The sequence below is a fragment of the Centruroides sculpturatus genome, unplaced genomic scaffold, assembly GCF_000671375.1.
Source record: "Centruroides sculpturatus isolate CEXI.00-Female unplaced genomic scaffold, Cexi_2.0 scaffold444, whole genome shotgun sequence".
Classification (NCBI taxonomy): Eukaryota; Metazoa; Arthropoda; class Arachnida; order Scorpiones; family Buthidae; genus Centruroides; species Centruroides sculpturatus.
This window is the reverse complement of record NW_019384864.1, coordinates 510,533-529,685: the sequence shown is the minus strand read 5'-3', so window position 1 is coordinate 529,685 and position 19,153 is coordinate 510,533. Positions and strand designations below refer to the sequence as shown.

Here is a 19,153-nt window from a genome sequence, read left to right as displayed (position 1 = left end):
GCATATAAATACATACAAATAATTTTTAATTGGGGCCGGAGACTAAAGAAAACAATAATTTAGAAAAAAATGTTTAATAAAATCTTAGATAATAAATATGTATAACAAATTAGGCCTATATTATTTTACAATTTTTCACATTTACTTGATTATTACGCCATAATTTTAACATTATTTCCATCTCAGCGATAATACCGTGACGTTTACAAATGATGCTTGAATTTAAAGATCGAGCATTTTTCGCGGCTTCGAGAATTTTTTCTTTGCCTTTTATAATTGTTCTGATCGACAATTCCGTTAGATCAAACTTCTTTGCCAATTCACAAATTTTCATTTTTGTATCGAAGTCTTTAATAATGGGTAAGTTCGTAAAGTCAAACCAAATTTCAACAGAAGTCAGATTTTGGCGTCGCTGATGGTCGCTTGATATTACAAACCTTAGTTTCACTTTGGCAACGAGCATTTTATGATCCGTTCCTCAATCGGCGCCAGGATACGTTTTCACAGCCGAAACTGAACTCTTCCACTTTTGCTGACACAGGAAGTAGTCAATCTGTTTACGATATTCTCCATAGGGAGAAGTCCACGTATACAATCGCCGCCTTCTCGTTCTTGTCCTTACACATATTACTCGTTCTTGCCCTTTTGTCACATATGCTTTTTTTTTAGCTGCTTCATAACTTTTTTATGTATTGTTAACATTCAAAAATTTTTAATGTAAAAAAATCTTCAGTAATTATTATTTTATATTAATAACCTTTAAACTAGAAATTGATTCAAATGATATGCTGTCCAAGGTGTTTTTTTGTCAGGGTGGTATTTGTCATGTTTACATATATTTTTGCATCAACTATATACTTAATATAAGGGATTTTCATTATACAGTCGACCCCTCCTATAACACTGTTGATTTTTCCGTTTTATATGAATTCCATGTTGTACGAGTCACTTAGATTTTACAAATACGTTAGCAGTTCACAGCCCGGCACACGTATTTGTAAAATCTAAGTGACTCGTACAACATGGAATTCATATAAAACAGAAAAATCAACAGTGTTATAGAGGGGTCGACTGTATTTGACTATTTGCAATCAATTAGATATATAAAAAAATTAGCCAAGAAGACAAAACATCATACTATTCGACATTTATTGCTTAAAAAAATTGACCACTGCAAAGTTAACAGCAGTCATATTTTGAATTAACCATGTTCCATTGTAATGTTGTACTATTCCGACTCAAGTACTGTATATATCCATTCTAAAATAATTTTCATTTGTCATAAGCACTCTAAAAAAGTTTGGATTTGGGAAATTACAAACCTGATTCATGAAAATACAATTGTAATAGATTAATGTTCATAATAATAATGTTTGATAAAGCAAAAAAAATGAAAATTCAAATGACTGAAATGGCAACTGTGTAATCTGTTACTGTAAATAATTTGCAGTTGTTTTTTTAATGTTGTTGTAATCATGGTCAGTTCAGTTTATAATTTGTTCTTGTCGCTGAACTCTCAACCGTGAATTCTGATAAAATAAATTACTTTGAAACATATCATCAAACAGTGTTTATTATAAAATTATACATATAAAAGAAAACAAATTGCTGACTGTTTCAAAAGTTGTAACAATTATTAACCTTTGTCTCTTTTGACCATTTGAGTATAAATTTAATTTTTTAAGGGCTTTAATTGTTGTTAATAATCAAATTATTTTAGATTTTATTAACTGTCCAAATAGAGACAATGCTTGATTTTTCACTGCAATTCAATATAAGGCATAACTTGTCTGTTGAACATTTTTTTCTTTTTTAAGTATTGAGGATTTTTATTTTATGGGTCATGTGTTGCTTCACAAATGCAGTTAAAGTGATTGTCAGGAGCTTATAATAGTGGAACAGAAAATAAAAAATATTATAAATCTCTTTACAGAATTAAATAATTAATAAATACAATTATTAATTATTATATGTATATAAATACAATATACAAAAATAAATTTTATTGTCATTTTCTGTTCCAGTGTTGAAAGTTTTTGGTATTCATTTGATAGTGCATTTATGAACCGATCTATGATTCGTAAAGTAAAAATCATCAATATAACTAAAACTAATTAAAAAAGAAAATTTTCAACAGACGAGTGATGTTTTGTGTTGAATTCAAGTGAAAAAGCGAGCATTGTTTGCATTTGGAAAATTCATTTCCTGATGAATCTATAGATTCAATTCTCTATCAAACTAACTATATATTGAAACCAATATCTCAAATACAGTAGTAGAGGTAACTGAAACTTATCACACTGCTACTGATAACGTTAAAATGACACTTCTGTCATCAGAATGCAACTTTATTACTGGTATGCATTTTGATACACAAGATCCTCATCAGCCATACGTAAAAATATATTGGTATCTGTCGCAGAAACATATTAACGAAGAAACTTTAAATTGTAGATTGTAATTATTGTCAGTTTCTCTGTGAATATGTTTCTGCGACAGATACCAATATATTTTTATGTATGGCTGGTGGAAGTCTTACGTACCAAAATGCATACCAGTAATAAAGTTGAATTCTGATGACATGAGTGTCATTTTAATGTTAACCGAGACTTAGCAGAGATACCAGTAGCAGTGTGATATCTGTATTTGATATGTTAGCTTCAACAATTATCAAGTGAAGAAGCTCTTTTATGATGTAACTATACATATTTACATTTAAACCATACCCAACATACAGTAAAGATTTAACCAGGGCTGTGGAGTCGCGTAAAAATCTACCGACTCCGACTTTTTCTTATCATCCGACTCCAGCTAAAACACCAAAACTCCACGACTCCGACTCAACAGCCCTGCCAGGGCTGTGGAAGTCACGTAAAAATCTACCGACTCCAACTTTTCCTTACCATCCGACTCCGGCTAAAACATCAAAACTCCATGACTCCGACTCCACAGCCCTGGATTTAACTTTACAAATCATATCACTTTAAATTATTCCAGAAAAACGGATCGATCCAAAGCAAAATTCAAACCTGCAACTGCTACTAACCATGCAGATGCAAATACAAAATGACAACTTGACTACCTACCTTTTTATAATTTTAAAACTATTACATGATTAATATTTGGCAGTATCATTTCTTTATATGTTCATATATATTATTTATTTGTACAGTTAGTAAATGTATAATAATTTGATTATTAATAGCAATAATTACTAATACTCTTATAAAATTTTAAAATCTCACTTCTGTTGCATTGAATTTCTAAATTGTGACTAGAAATTCTAGTTTAGAAGACACCTCTGCAAAGGCATGGACAGAACTGCTGAAACTTGACATTGACTATCACAAATTTTTTATTTTGAATGACAATTTCCGTTAAACGAACTGCCATTTTCAACAAATTTTAAATAATTTTCATATTAACATCATTACTAATTTTTTAACGTGACACTTAGGAAGTTTAAAATTAACATTAAAACACTGCAGAAGTGATGGTTGTTTTCATGCATTAGGTGACCTGTAATAATAAAAAGATATAATTTTATAAAGCTCTGAACTGTAGGTACATCTGCATGCATTAGTGTAAATAATTAATTATAAACTATTTCTGAAAAGTGAGGAAATACAGTATTATTTTTTGTTGGACAGTTGAAAATACCTAAGAGATGATCATAATGACTGTTATGAAGTAGTATTCAAAAGTTATTGCTATCATCAAGCATTCAAATAAATGAGTTTTCTATATTGCTCTTAAAAAAATGTTCATGTGCAGACCATTAAAGAAACTAACAAATCATAATGAACTTCTTCCCACTCATTACAAAATGTCATTGTCAGATAATTCTCGAAAGCTGAAAAATAATATGATAATTGATAAGTCTTTGCTCTAAAAGAAATGTGGAAAAATGTTTCTCAGCAATTATGTAGCAAGAACTCTTATTTTGTTTTAAGTTTAAATTACATTAAGATTTCTTATAATTATTTATTGTAAAATCATCACAATGCCAGGCTGCAATTTTTAATAATATTTTTAAATTTATTTAATTTAAAATTTATGTTCTTCACCTCAAATTAGTTCTGTAGTGTCTTCTACAAATCATTCTTTTCCGTTTAGATGACCGGCACAACTCCATTGCTATCTAATTCCTTTCATGAGGAAAATTTTTATTGAGAGCCTCCTGTGCCTATATTTTCCATATCTTGTTATTAATTTCATTTATATAACACCATTCTCGAGATTAAGGAAAGACAGACAGATGGACAACAGTGGGAATTTATAGGTCTAAAATTTATTCAAATTGCAGCCTAATAAATCTCAATGATAGATTTTCTAATAAACAAAGTTGCAGTGAAGATCATAGGAAGCAGATTTTTACTCCTTTTTTTTTTTTTTTTAATTGTAGCAATTTCTATAAAATAAGGGAATGCTACTGACATTTCAATTAAAACTGTTAACTCTAGAATGAATATATTAAGTAAATTTCCTGCCTCTATTTGCACTAAAATACTTTGCTTTTATATATACTTTTCGGTTCTGCTAAAAGCAGAAAATTTGCCAAGTTTATTGTGTCATTTAAATATATGTAAAATCCCATTTTAAAATTTCTTGATTTAAGGTTCATCCCAATTACAAAGTTTCTTTCAAATTGAGTGCCTTTTTTAAAAAATAAATCAGACATAATTTGCATACATTTTTAAAAACTTTTTATTGGTAATTGAAGTATCAGTTATGACATTTATATATGAAAAATAATATCTGACAAATGAGCATCTCTGCTGCTTCTCAGTGGTTCACTCTTTTGTTAAAATTTTCTATGACATTTTGACATAACTGATACTCTATTTCACCAACGACACAAATAATTTCATCCTTCATTTCAGGAATTGACTTTGGTTTGTTCTTATAGACCTGGCTTTTTACATAACCCCAAAGAAAATAGTACAACGGTGTTAGATCATATGATCTTGGCAGCCAATTCACATCACCATTTCTTGCAATAATTCTTCCAGAATATTTTTGTCTGAATAAAGCAATTGTTTCATTAGCAAAATAAGGTGTTGCACCATCCTGTTGAAACCATATATCCTCTAGATCAATATCATTCAGTTCAGGAAACAAAAATTCAGTTAACATCTCACAATATTGAACACCATTCACTGTTACAGCATTACCAGATTTTCATAAAATAATTCAACAACTTGAACGCGTTGTTGTATCATGAACAAAGCCATTTTTATAAATGTCATACGTCACACTTTTTAACTGTCAAAATATCCAGACAAATTCACTGTGCCATCTATATTTTATTTATTTTTAAAAAAGGCACTCAATTTGAAAAACCCTTTATATTCATTTCTACAAAAAGCAATTAAATCTTGATTGTATATTGAACTTTAATTATAATGAGCAATGTGTTTTGGACACATCCAAAACTGGTTTTTGATTTAATATTTTTGAGATAAAGATATTGTGGCCAACTTTTAAGTCTCAGTTTTGCAAGTGCAAATGCTCACTCATTCTTTTAGGATCTAATCTACAAATCAATTCTTTGTTTTATAAACGCAATGTACCGTAATAACGATCACTTGGCACTACTCATTCTTTTATTTCAATATTCAAATCAATTCTTTTTTTATAATTTCAATGTGATTGATATTAAAAACAAAAGCAGAAAACAATAGAAAAAAACAAAATGAACAGTCTTGGACTATATATTTGTCTAACACTGGTAATAAAAATGTTAAAAACAATGTTGACTGCTTGCTTCATAACATAATATGAAGTTTTTAATTTGATATTGTAATTAATATTTAATAAAATACAAAGAATCATGAAAAAATTGTTTTCACATATTATCTAATTGCCTATTTTAATAACATTTACAATGACCACTTGGGATTATTCTAGTAAATAATCAATTATTTAAATGACTGGTTGGAAATTTTCACATTTAACTCTATCTCAATTTTATTTAGCTTTTAATCTAGTATATATTTTTCCTTGTTAATGAGAAAAATACAAAATTACCACTTAGGGTAGAGGATGATGTTAGAAAAAATATCCTATTTTTAAATTTGTTATACTTTTATGCTTTAAAATAAAGTGAAAGTACTGTAATATTCATTTTTTTTGCAAGCAAAAGCATTTGTCTTAGACCACACTTGCACATTTTCTGTATGCAGTCAGAAGGAGTGAAAATTGTGCCACACTGCATGGGCAATACTTATAAACACTTGTGACTGGTGTTATCTTGCTTTTCAAAAACCTTTCATAACTTATTTTGTTATATTATTTGTGTATGCTCTGTTAAAATTATTTTAAAAGAAATAAATTTTATATAGAGAGATTTATACACAATGCGTAATGACTATGAATGCTAGTTTTTGTTCTCTTGTTAAAACAAACATTTTCACAATTTAAAAACATGTAGAATTCTAAAAGATAGAGTATAAAATTGGTGTAAAATTTGAATATATATTTCACCTACCTTCCAGAAATCATTTTTTTATATTCATTTATAATAATGCTCAGGCATTTCGCATTTCTAGTTTTAATTAAAATATTTCTGAAAGTTAAAACAGCTTTTTTGTTCAGGTTCACAATTCTGAGAAACTTTTCCTTTCTTTCCAAATTATTTTTGATACTCTGCAAAGAAATAAAATAATAATTTTATTATTATTAATTAATGAAGCTCTCTGCATATTTCATTACTTTACAGTCTATTGTAAAAAATGATGGTGCACACGATATCTTTAACATGTTTTTCCATTTACTAAAACTTGAAGAAAGATTTAAGATTTCTAAGAAAATACTATTATTCTTAAAAAAAATCAATTGCATTCAAGTTTTTTAACTAATGTGAATCTATGTTAATAAATATTAAGCAAGAACATTAATTAAGTTAATTAGAAACTGATAATATATTATCATCAATAATAGTTTTTTCCAGTTTTTCACGTATTGAAAGATAATATGCATTTTAAAAATACTAAATTTTTATATTATAATGATGAATAAGGAAATTTTCATCATTAAAATCTTTTCATTTGTAACCTACTTCTACTTCTGGAAAAAATTTTAACTCTCTATTTCTCTTCTGCTTTGTACCTGCATCTGCACTATTTATGATCTAATAATGAAATATATCACTATCAGCATTTACACAATTTAAACCTGATAACAAGGTTGTATATGTGTTGTTCTTATCTTTTTAAAAATGTTGGTATCAGATTGACACAGTCTAGATCAGGAGTCTGGCCTTGCCAAAATCCAAGAATGTTAATTGCTATGTAACAGTTTAGTATTTGGCCTGCTCCTAAATGAACTCCAATTTGGAACAGTTTACTGAAAACAAAAAAATCATGATCATTTTAATCTTGAATAGATAAAATAGTTTATTACTGATTTAAAATATTTATTTTTAAAAAGAAAATGAGCAATTATTTATTGTGACAGCATCACAATGCCAGGATGCAATTTTTAATCATTTTTAATTTATTTAAAATATATGCTCTCCACCTGAAATTAGTAGTGGCTTGCCCTGTACTGTACATCATACTTTTCCTTTAACAATAGAGTCGTGTCTATCATCTATCTAACACCTTTCAGGGGAAAATTTTTGAATTGAATATATGAAATAACATGACTTCTGGTTTTCATTGGAAGTTTGTATATAGTCAATTGAGGTTTCCTGCCCGCAAGGTTTCCATACCTGGTCTCGTCTTTCATCTATCTAACTCTGTAATGAAAGACGGATGGACAAACAAGTGGGAATTTATAGGTCTATGATTTTTTCAAACTGCAGCCCAAAAAATGTATAAATACAAAATTAACTTTGTAGTTAGTAGGAATTCAACTGGACCTCTAGTCGGAGGACATGAGAAAGTGAAATTTTACTTTTAACATTTTAAGCATGTAAATGTAAGCAAGTAATATCTTACAAACCAATGAGTAAATATTTCATTTGGTTTTTCAATAAATAACATCACTTTTGTATTAAGTAAAGACAAAGAATTTTTGATGACTGATCTTCAAATATGTTAGTACAATCTTTTAACACAAACATCATATTGTGACAAATTTTTTATTTTTGTTTGCAAGATTAGATATGATGTTTTCTGTTGAAAAAGTTTAAATCAGTACAAAGTGTAGCATAGCCAACTGTAGCATTGACTGTGAACTACATAACAAAATAAGGAAATGCAAAAGTACTGTCAACATTATTTTTATTGTTCATGCAACATGATGTTCACAAACATCATTCACATAAAAAAGAACAATGGTGCTACTCAGTTATGTACATTTATAACCCAATGAAACATCTGACATTCACTGTTATCCACTATTTTTGAAATACAGTGATACCTCGGTTTTTGTTGACTTTGATTATAGTCAGTTTCGGTTTTCATCGATCCTTTTCACAAAAAAATTTACTTCAGTTTTTGTCAGCATGCCCTCACTGTTAATTTTGCAAAACCACACATTTTCCTGTTCAGTGTGGCATTGTTTCTCATTGTGTGAGCATTACCACACATGTCTAGCCAAACAAATTCCATTGCTTTCCTTTCCATTTAGCTCCATCTTGGAAAATTCCATGTTGAATGTTCATTTATTTCATTTATTCTTTACATTAGTCTTTTAGATTCATGTTATATCAATTTCTTATTGGTTTCATTATTAAACACTATATTTATTCTCTGTAAAATGCACAATACACCATTAGGCAGGTACTCATCTTCATATTTAGGGTGACAGGTTTTGACATGCCATTCAATATTACCCTTCTTCACACAAGTGATGAGTGAATTGCAAATTAAACAGATACATTTCACTGCAGAAACAGGTGTGCTTTTATTCAAAATGGAAGCGTTTTCGGCTTCTTAGCAGAGTTCACTTGGCTTTTGGAATGCTTGATAACAGTTCTGTTGGTGAGGGTATCTGATAATTATCTCTAATAATGTATTTATTAGACTATATAATATATTTATTTAACTCATTCAGATCCATACATAAGTGTAATTTTCCTTGTTTTTTATTCATGATGAGCATTGGATGGAGCCAACGAGAAGTCTCTTCTGTCTTCTCTAAGATTCCTTTTCTAACCAGATCCTCTAATTCTTGTTTAACTTCTGTTTTTTAAAGCTTCTGGGATCTGTCTAGGAGGGACAAGTTTTGGAATTGCATTTTGATTTAATTTGATTATAACCTCATGTTTGAGTTTGTCACTTCCTTCAAATACACTGGAATAGGATTCCAAAATATTTTCTGGGTTAAGTTCAGGTGTAATGGAATTTATCCTTTTAACATGGTTTAGTCTTTTGTATGCATCTCTGCTCAAGAGAGGTAGTCCATGTGTCCTGACAACAAGGAATTTGCTCACAGTTTCATGACTTTCAGACTTGAGTCGGAGGTGATATTCACCGCGATAGGTATTCTCTCACATATGAACGTATATGCTTTGACCTTAGTCTGTTTTATCTTTGGAGAATTGGTCCACTGCTTCAAATATGTCCAAGAATTAACATTAGTGTCTGCTCCAGTATCTAATTTGATTTTAATGGGATTCCCATTTATTTCAATGACTTCTCACTGTTCATACGTGACTTCATTCAGCACAATGATTCTATCCAATGGATAATCTTCCTCATCTCAGATGATGATGATGGAATTAGGATTATCAATTTCATTTATTTTCTACGCCTTAAATGTTGAAAAAATTTGCCAAAAGCTGGACAGTTTCCATACTTGTGTATAGACAGGCATTGGGTATTTTTTATTCTTGATGCTATTTTTATTGGTCATATATATATTTAATTTTTTTCAGTTTATCTTTTTGTCTTGGAAATTGACTTTACACCTTGCTCACTGTTATTTCTGTTACCCTGATTGTAGTTAATTAGTGTTTGGATAGTTTGGACACTCTTGTCATGTCTATTGCTTTGGCCAATGTTAATGTCAGATCTTGCAGCATTTTTTGTCTGATGCTATCATCTTGCATGCCTAAGACAATTTTGTCTCTTATGAAAGATTCTGTTAGTGTGCCAAAATCACATCCTTGAGCTTTTGTATGTAGCTCTGTTACAAATTTGTCTACAGTTTGTCCTGTCTTCTGTACAAGTGACAAAAATACACATCTACTATAGATAGTGTTCTTATACGGCTGGAAATAGTGCGTGAATTTAGCTAAGATTTCATCCACTGTGAAATTTGTGGCATTTTCCTCTAAATGAAAATTATTGCATATTTCTAAGTCTTTATCTCCGATAATATGGAGCAGGATGGCTCTCTGCTGAGAAATACTTTTTGCAGGTATATCTATAGCCATTGCATAAATATCAAATTGTTGCTTCCATAAATTCCAATTTTCTGGATTTGACGTATCCGTGGAAAAGGATTCCAGGAGTTAAATTATACATCTCGCTTTTTAAATAAATTATATACATATTTTCCACTTACGTTAAAGTAGTCGTTATATTAATATATTAAAGATGATTTCTGCCTGCTGCTGCATTAACCTTTGAACAAAGTGTTTAATTGCTTCTTCAAGCCAGTGCATGTTCGTTAAGCCTCGTTTCCTCAACTATTATCCGCTGCCACCATGTTTCATTAATGATAATATGCTTGTTCTTCTTAATGCATGACAAGAAAATATGTTTATGAGTCTCAGACCATAACTTTAATATTCATTAGATACAATCTTTTCTATACTCCAAACATTCAAAAATAACTGTTTCATGAGTCAGAGCTATCTGACTTGCACGTCCCTCCGATGGTGCCAGCTCCATAACACACTTAAAAATCTGCAAAAAGTGATATGCTTTGAGCACTGAAATAAGGAACCAAGAAGAATTTTCCTAAAAAATTTAGCTTTGGATCTGGTAAAGCTCTCATATACAACAAAGAACAAAAATGAAAAAAGCAGGCCTGTAAATGTAAGGGAATTAGAAAAATAGTGGATTTTTTTCTCTTCATCAGCTACTGAGTGTAAATAAGTGGATGATTTACTACTTCATAAATACAACAAATGTATATTTATTAAGTATTATATGTACAAAAAGCATATAGCTAAAGTTGCGGTTACCTGTCCAAAATGTGAAAAACAGAATGAAGGCAGTTTGTAACATTGTTTTCACACAGATGATGATGTAAAATATCTACTTATTAATAAATGTATTTTATGAATAAATAGATATAATTTATATCTAGATTATATATATCTGTAATCTATATTAGATATATATATCTATAAATTATATCTATTTATATTTATTTATAAATAGAAATAATTTATTTTGCTTGTTTATTTAAAATACATAGCTTAAAAAATAATAATTTTTACCATTATATTCATCAAAAACTATGCACCATATATGCCATGTGTAAACCATGTCATTCTCACAACTGTCTTCTGGAATTAATTTTACTTTTTTATTCAGTCTTTCTTGACAATATTCCTTACGTCTTACTGAGACATCACATCTTTTAATAGCCAACACACAACAACAACAGTATTAAATGCTTGCAATTAATACTGATATCATTCTTAAAAGTTGTCCATATTAAGTGAAAATATCCAAAACTAACTCTTGAATACAAATATACTAGTGGCAATCATAGTTTCTTGAAAAAATTGAGTCTTCCATAGTTCTTTTCTCTGATCAAATTGAGATTTTGAATAATTGTAGTTTTCTAAGTTGTGGTAATAATTAATTTCTTTGTTGGTAATACTAAATTTGTATTATTTGAGTTTTCTATTAACTGTAGCTGTTGAAATTATTTCCTTTTATTTTAGTTGAGTGTAATAATGCATTTATAGTTTAATGGTTTTTTTTTTAATTTTATTTTAAAAACTCCAGTGCAAGGGTTGTTTCTTCAAAATTTTGGGCCTTGCAAAATGCCAAAGTTATTAAGCAGTAAAGTAGTATAAGCATCTGAAAATTTACTGTTTTATTTTTCATATTTTATTTTCATTACTAGAAAAAATGTTCTTTTAATTTATTTTAAGGTTTGTATGTTGATGTAAATCCTTCCCAAAGCATCTAGCACCTAATTTTATTCTTATTTATTACTAGAATGATCTAAATTCACTCTGAAAAATCACTACTAAAGTAAGTGGCTTGAAGCCTTCAAGCAGATCAAAGTGAACAAATTTGAATTCTGGTTTAATACTTGTATATAATATAATTGATCCCAAATGTTCTTTTAAATTCTATACATTATTTTCTTGGAGATTACATTTGCATACATACAAAAGAGAAATATTAAAATGTTATAAATTTTACTATAATTCAACTGTTATTTTGAATCTTTTCACAATACAAAAATTGTTTTGATGAAGATTTTATATTTATAAAGATATATCAAACAAAAATTTTAATACTTTGCATATTTTCAGTGGGATATCTTATAAGCTATTAAATTTGTCTTTTTAAAACTGTCAGTGAAACCACATAATTGAAATAATTTTGATTAATGACCATAAAAAAAATTTTAATTTATCCAAAAGATATATCCACAAGCAATTAATCAGAAAATGTGCTTGCTATTATTTTGTATTCACAAGTTAGACAGATATAAGGATAAAAAATACAAACTAAACACTTAATCCTATTGGTTAGAAACAGTGGTTATATATTGTATATTCTGGTTTTGGCCCATAATACACAGTTTTCAAATATAATACTGTCAGTATAGAATGCTTCTTAATATGGACAATTTTTAAGAATGATATCAGTATTAATTGCAAGCATCATAGTGTGTCGGCTATTAAAAGATGTGACGTTTGTATAAAATATACAAATACATTCATATACTCTCAATTATTGACAATTCAGATTTTGTTTCAGTGCAAAATAATTGTGGATTAAATCAGGCTATATTAATGTTACTAATAACTAAGTCAGTGATACTCAACCTTTTTTTCATCACGGTACACTTTTAATAATTAAAAAATTTGGCGGCACAAACGGTTACTTTGGTAAGTACCACAGGACAACCGTGACGTCATAACAGTGATTTTTAAACACTGTTATTTAGATCACATTTTCTAAATGCATTGGTAACTACTGCAGTTACCAGCAACACCTGTTACAATCTCCAAACGCGTCTTAGGAAGTAAGAACTAATTGAACTACTTGTCTGACGTCGCTTATGTATGGGTATTTGTAATGGCGGCACACTTAAAAAATCTCTCAGTGGTTGAGAATCACTGAACTAAGTAAATGTCAAGTAATTTGGCCTAGAGGTAGGAATTAGGCACCATCTTTGTTTAATGAATAATTTTATAAATCACTTATGAATTACAGTAGAGCATTGATTATCCAAATCGATTGGGAACTGGGGTTGTTCGGAAAATTGATTTTTCGGATAACCAATTACATACAAAAAAATACATTATTATTATGGTATATTAGTACAGGTAACCCCCGTATAACACAAGATTTAAGTTCCAAAAAATTGCTGTGTTATGCGAATCCGTGTTATACGAAACAAAGAACTAGTGCGAAAAGGGAGGTTAGGTTCCAAAAATTAAAAAACATGCTGTTAAATCCTTATTTAAATCAGATTTATTATTCATTTTTTTCATAGGTAAAATACTTATTTATTATTTACTTAAATATTTTACCAGAGGATTATTCATCCTATATGATGATCTCAGCATGAGCATCATCAACTGGTAACAGTTTTTAGGTGCGTTCGTTAATAGCAGTCGCTCTGCAACGGGAGTGTGCTGCTGTTTGTAGGCATTTAGGAACGACGGTATAAGAAAGATGGCTAGCACCCACACTATCAATAGTATCGTGATAGAGGAATCTATAATTCTAAAATGAGCTTGTAGAGGAAAAAAAAAGTGTTCCACTTGTAAAATTTAAACATAAAATGGATTATTTGTTGAAAGAGCATTCAAAGTAGCCAAGAAAACAATTAGAATGCTCATGCGGAGTTATGCAGAGGTATAAAAGAATGCACCCTTTATTACATTTCATGTTGTACGAGGGTTTTACCCAATTCCTGAACCGTGTTAGAGTGAACCCGTGCTATAAAAGCACCATGTTATACAGGGATGTTCCGAATTCTCGAACTGTGTTAGACTGCTATAGAAGTGCTGTGTTATATGGGGGTTACCTGTATATCCCAATAATAGTATATTAACATATCCCATGTTTAAATTTTTCTCTGTTGCATGTCACTTTGCATTGAATTTTTATCGATGTTAAGCCAAATGAAAATTTTTACAATAATAATCATGGCTATTGTATCATTAAAAATTATTTCTTTATTTTGTACAAACAAAATAAATATATTGAAAAATATAAAGACAAAAAAAAATTATACTTTAGAAGTCAATCTAGTATCAAAAACTTTTGATTCAGCATGACAAAGTCCGACTGGAACACTTTCAGGTAACCGATGTTTCGGGTGATCAACGCTCTACTGTATTTATAAAACAAAGTTATCTTATACTTACAAATAAATATGTAACAATGCCTTGTGTGAAAATTCTTTGTCTTGCTAGTGTGTTAATCATTCTTTCACAGTCAAAATTGGCCTTCATTAAGTATGGAATGCAAAATCGAAACAAAAACAAGAATATTTGGTCCTTGGAGGAAATCTTTGATGCCATACCTATTTGCAAGTAAATATTTAAAAAGTATTAAAAAAGTAAAAATAAGTCTTTCACATACAGAGTAGGAAAAGATAATATTTCTTAAATCAACAGTTAAATATATTTGTAAAACAAAATCAATTGTGACAATATTACAAACTGAAAACTTTCAGTTTTTAGCTTTATTCCTTGTGTGATTGCATCCAAATAGTGTTCCACAATTTTTGTGAATAAGCCTCAACCTTAATAATAAGTATAAATGAATCTTAATTAGAATAATATTTCTTCAATGAGTATTAAGTATTATTCGAAGGAGTGACGAGAAAACTGAAGATAAAGTGCTGTTAGTGGATGTTTCGTATTTGAATGTATGTATAAAAGAAAAATTAGAACTTACAAAACTTGCCTTTCTAATGTCTATTGCAAGAACAATGCAAAAACATGCAGTGAAGGTAATTAACCATTTGATCATATAATTTATAATTAAATGTAAGGAATATAAAGTTAAAAATTAAGGTTAATGCTAAAAAGAAAAGGTATTAATTTTGGTTTTTATATTTGTCAACTTGGACTTAAATTATTAATAGGACTGTTAAACTAGTGTTAAGTATTAATGAAAAATTGAGCAAAAGTTCTCAAAGAAAACAAACTTCCTTTATTGAGCCTCCTGTACACATACTTTTGTTTACAACTGTATTTCGGGCTATGACGCTCCTCTTTAGCAGGGTTACAATGGCTATCATTTTTAACTACAAAATGACAAAAAAATTATCAATACATAATTATACTACACCAGGTTTAAGTAAATAATAAATTTTAAAACACTATAAATTAATTTTAATAGTTTTTAAAGTAAAACTCTGCATGTTAGTCATAGATAATAATTATTTTGAATATGAAAATAATTTCTACAGCCAAAAAGAAGGGATACCGATGGGTACAAGTATAGGCCCAAGATTAGCGAAAATCATTATGATAGAAACGGATAAGAAAATCAGAGACACAAAAGGAATAATATTCTACAATAGGTACAGTCGACCCCCCCATAACACTGTTGATAATTCTATTTTATATGAATTTCATGTTGTACGAGTCACTTAGATTTTACAAATACGTGTGCTGGGCTGTGAACGGTTCGCGTATTTGTAAAATCTAAGTGACTCGTACAACGTGGAATTCTTATAAAATGGAATTATCAACAGTGCTATAGGGGGGTCGACTGTATGTTTACTGTAACGTAATCTTGTACAGTAAATATATTTTAAGTAACTCTTGAAAAGTGTGTCAAGAGATAAAATAAAAGAGTTCGTAAATGAGGAAAGTTATGCACGTACAGTGTTATAGGGGGGTCGACTGTATATTTACTGTAACGTAATCTTGTACAGTAAATATATTTTAATTGTAAATTGTGATTCTCTTCCCTGAGTATAAGAAATCCTGTTCATAAGAACGTCCAAAACGAAGAAAAGAATTATATAAGTAATTAGACAGGAAGCGCGTATAAACATTATCAAGTGATATTTAATTTCTATAATTTAATTTATTAACAAAAATTAAGATGATATAAAATCTTTACTTGTTAGCTGTTTTATATTTCGACAATTACTAATCTTCTCAAATTTTGAAAAATCAAATAAATATATCCTGTTTAAAAATTACACAATTAACTTTTCCTAACTGTATAATGCTATTCCTCTTTGTTTCAATTAAAGTTAAAAAAATTTCATTATTAGATACAACCGAAGTCGAAACTTCAAACTTATACGGCTAGCAGAAGTACACGTCTGACGTCTGATGAATTCAGACGTCAGACATATACTTCTGCTAGCCGTATAAGTTACTCATTGTACTCAAGAATGACGTACGTGACCAGCGAGGGTAAATAAATAAATTAAACTATTTTACAATGTTTACAACTTCTACAGTATTATGAACATTATTAAGCTATTTTATGAACACACCTATAGAAATTTTCACATCACTTGTAAAAAATTGAATAATTAGATAATTTCTGGATTAAAANATAAGACAGACCTCAGAAAAATACTTTATGAGAGCTTTTATACTTTTATAAAGCTGTCTATAATGAAAATTAATTAACTAAGGATTTTTTTGCCCTGCCAGGGTGTGGCCGAGTTATCCGGAGTGCCGGGTTATCGAGTGCCGAGTTTTCGAGGCTCTACTGTAGTTTATTCTTTTAATTGCAGTTGTAACACTAGTAAAACATATATCGGAGAAACCAAACATAAATTAGAGATAAGAATAAAGGAAACATATATGTGCAATAAGAGGAAATTATGTAAATTCAGCAGTAGCTGAATATGTTAATAAAAACAGTTGCAAAATAAAATTACATACTATTAAAATAAAGAAAAGAAACCAAATAATTATAAGAGACAATTGTACAAGCATATAAATATTAAAAGGAAAAAAAACAGAATAAACAATAATTTAGGTAGAATAATTAACCAATCATGGGTAGCCATCCTCGATGACGACTGCAAGTAAAAAACTATAGCGCACTCAACACACGAAAGTATTGTAAGTTCAAGCTGAACATTGTAGAGGTAAAAAAACCTCCTTTTAATCACATCTTAGGAATAATTTTTTGAGTAATTTTATTTTTCAATGTAATTTTAATTCTTATAATAGGATAATGAATCAATTTAAAATTCCATCAAAAAGCCCACTGTTGTTGGGAGTTGGATTCTTGTATTTCGTAAGCCTTTTATATTGTATAAATTAATTTTAATAGTTTTTAGTGTCTTAAAATTTATTGATACTTTTGTTATTTTGTAGTTAAAAAGTGATAGCCATTGTAACCTTGCTAAAGAGGAGTGTGATAGCTCGAAACACAGTTGTGAACAGAAGTATGCGTACAAGAGGCTCAATAAAGGAAGTTTGTTTTCTTTGAGAACTTTTGCTCAATTTTGCATTAATACTTATGTGAGATCTAGCCTGTGGTACAGGGTAGTTTATTACTCCTGTATCACTTAGTAGGCATCTATTCTGTGAGAATAGTTCTCGAAGTTTTGGATCGAGAGATCTGATCTCTAATCTTTTTCTAGGAGGGCTATTAATATTTAAAACGATCCGGACTGTGAAGTCTAGATCTACGTCAGGATTCCTTGACACCAGTTAATCAAATTTAGATATGCGGATTAACACGCGTGTGGAGATACTCAGTTTTGATTCAGATAACAATTAAGAGACATTTCTTAAACAAATAATAAAAGATTTAATAAAATAAAAGTAAATAAAATTACATAAATGGAATGAATCAAGATATAATTAAACAAATGAAATAATAAGCGATTGATTAAAATATACACTTCGAGAGAGAGAGCTCACAAATTCATGTATAAACATCTACCTCAATTTACTTTATCTTGAATCTTCTTCTGTACTCTAGATGATCCTACTTCATTTTATGGAGAAGTCCTGAATTGGCACAAAATTATATATTTTCTTCTATTCTCCTAATTTTACTCATTAGTGTACTTGACTGGAGGAAACTAAAGGTTTTGGTGGAACAAATATAGACTACGTCGATCTTCTCTGAGATCTTACGGCATACTCCTAACTAAGGGCGTTGGCCTTAGGGAGACAATATGGGATACCTCCTTTCTGTATGAGATCTTTGGACATACTCCCCGAATCATGCAGATCTTTGACTATATCTCATGATTTGTGACCAATCAGCTTATTTGTCTTCACTCACGTGAACGCATGGAAAGGAGAATTATTGAGGGGTCGGCAATTCCCAGTGTGGTGAGATTTGTGTTAGATAAGTGGAAAACAAAGGATGCTTCAACTTCCGTTAAAGGAAGTGGATCTTTTATCAGTTTTCCCACATTAGAAATCGTTATTTTCACACCAAAATAAAAGAATATTTTACTTTATAATTTTAATGTTAATTTTAAATTGTTACTTAGACCCAGGGGTAATTCGAATCTCACACTTAAATTATTAATAGGACTGTTAAACTGGTGTTAAGTCCAAGTTGACAAATATAATAAGCATTGAAATAAGGACAATAAGCCAATAATAAGTATTAATTTTGGATTTAAATTATATCTTAAGAGATTATTGTATTTAGTAATTGCATAATTAACTAGATAAAAAATTTATAATACCTAACAATAACTAAAACATTAAATTGGAAAAATAATTTACTGATTAATAATTCAAATTGCAATATTNAGACCTCAGAAAAATACTTTATGAGAGCTTTTATACTTTTATAAAGCTGTCTATAATGAAAATTAATTAACTAAGGATTTTTTTGCCCTGCCAGGGTGTGGCCGAGTTATCCGGAGTGCCGGGTTATCGAGTGCCGAGTTTTCGAGGCTCTACTGTAGTTTATTCTTTTAATTGCAGTTGTAACACTAGTAAAACATATATCGGAGAAACCAAACATAAATTAGAGATAAGAATAAAGGAAACATATATGTGCAATAAGAGGAAATTATGTAAATTCAGCAGTAGCTGAATATGTTAATAAAAACAGTTGCAAAATAAAATTACATACTATTAAAATAAAGA

General features: G+C 29.4%; 1 long non-coding RNA gene across 1 annotated transcript; it reads right to left on the bottom strand.

Moving 5' to 3' along the window:
• Positions 1-1,614: 1,614 nt before the first annotated feature.
• Positions 1,615-18,618, bottom strand: LOC111630728. The gene is made up of 4 exons (XR_002757577.1): positions 17,982-18,618; positions 14,471-14,628; positions 6,491-6,648; positions 1,615-3,519 (listed from the first exon to the last, which is right to left on the bottom strand). It is a non-coding gene; the product is annotated as an uncharacterized LOC111630728 (long non-coding RNA).
• Between the last annotated feature and the right edge of the window lie 535 nt (positions 18,619-19,153).